The following is a 2,026-nucleotide window of genomic DNA, read 5'->3' as shown; positions in this document are numbered from 1 at the left end:
CGGAGTCACCAGAAAAAAGACCCACAGCCACCCATCGATAGGGGTGGGTCATGATATGAAAACTTTGCCTTTGTGGATGCCAAAGATGGGGAAAGTCTTAAAATAACAGAACGAATGCAACAATACTGGTCTTTAGCAAGGTGCTAAGTTCATACTTTCATTCACTAGTTGTTTAGATTGTTTATTCATTTTATTGGCTTTGCTATAGAGATTTATGGGCAGACATTTGTTGCAGAGAATCAGGCATTTGGTTGTCACTTGGTGGTTTCCAACAAAAAGAACCCGATGATAAGTGCTTAAGTAATATCCATGTTGTAATTGATGATGCTGGGACTGGGAACATCAAAAGCACTTATAAGAAGATACGCTTGTAGGTGTTTTTTTTAACTTTGGTTTTGTTCATATTTCTTGTTTTACACGGGTTTTTGGTTTTGTTCATGTTTCTTGTTTTACTCTGGTTTTTGGTTTTGTTCATATGTATATAATGTTTATTTAATATATTTAATATTATTAGTTTAAATATTATTATATATTTTTAAAAATTAAACCACCAAACACAATTTCAGTTTTTTTTAAACTGAAAACAATCTCAGAATAAAATTACCAAACGCATTTTCAAAAATGATTCCAAAATGAAAATAAAAACGTTTTTGTTTTCATTTTCATACAAAAAATAAAAACGTTTTGGAACCAATTCCAAACGCACCCATTATTTTGCCTACTTTTTTCTTGTTTATCCCCATAAAATCTTCTATTTCTAAATTTTGTGCTAAATTTTTAGAAGTTTTTATTTATAACCTGAAGTTTGATATAAAACTTATGTTATTGTACTCCTTTAAAATGTACTAATCTTATATTTTATGTAGAATATTTAAAAAAAAAATTCATTCACACTTTTAATTTTTAGTTCTAATAATACTCTATTGCAATTATTTTAGTTTAAAAAATTTAAACTTAATTCAAACATTCCTGAACTTTTTTTCTGACTTGGTTACTGCTATATGATATTTATTGAAATAATCTTCCTCTTTTTAATAAATATTTAATTTTGAAAAAAAAATAAAATTAATATCAATTGCGTATTTCTATTGAGCGGGAGGATACATAAGGTGGCTTTTGTGGATTTGATTGTTCCTTACACGACCATTATCTAGAACGCAATTGACGCACTTAAAACTTTCGAATGGTTGAGTCATCTTGACTGATAGGGAAAAGAGAAAAAAAAAAAACTCATGAGATTCCTACTTGAACTTTTCTACCAAAATTGACACTGTCCATAAAACCTGAATTTTTTAAAAAAAATTTTAAGAGAGAGAATTTTGAGAGAGATAATATTAGACATATAAGACAAGATAGTATAAGGGAAGTATTTAGTGTCGTTACACTTATTTTGCAAGTGTCGTCCGGTCAAAATGCTCATTATTCTGTATGACAAAGTAGTCTATTCCATAATTTTTCAAAAATGACTGCTCAATATATAGCAGCCTCTTTTTTTATTTATTATATTTTTAGTTTTTTTTTTTTTTGCTGAATTATTTATTTATTTAGTTGAAAAACATATAGCTGCCTCTTGAAGGCATAAACAGGTGCAAAGTAATGCTAACGCCCAACGCTCACCTAGTTGTGAGGCCATGCAGATCGACCACCTTATCGTGGCATGACAAAGTGATGTGTGGTTTGCCACCACATTACCCAACAGTCGGCACCCTGCTTTAAGCATGCAGATGTGCTACAATTGATGGACACAAAATACTCTGAAGTCTGATTTGTCGTACGTCTTACTCCTCCGAACGATGTATATGCATGGATAAGTTTATAGTAGTTACGTCCTTTATTGCGGTTACTTATTAAATATAAAAATTTAATAATATAGATTTAGTTTGGTATTATTTTTTTTATCTCAAAATCAGTTCTGTTTGTAGCAGAAGACGATTTTAATATTTAATAAATCTCCTCAAAAGTGTTTTTTGAAAATTTTTTCAAAAATATACAACCAAAATCAGAAACAGCCTAAAGACAACTTTAG

The sequence above is a fragment of the Morus notabilis genome, unplaced genomic scaffold (assembly GCF_000414095.1).
Source record: "Morus notabilis unplaced genomic scaffold, ASM41409v2 Scaffold1728, whole genome shotgun sequence".
NCBI classification, from domain to species: Eukaryota; Viridiplantae; Streptophyta; class Magnoliopsida; order Rosales; family Moraceae; genus Morus; species Morus notabilis.
The sequence above is the reverse complement of the archived record's forward strand: the minus strand, read 5'-3'. Positions refer to the sequence as shown.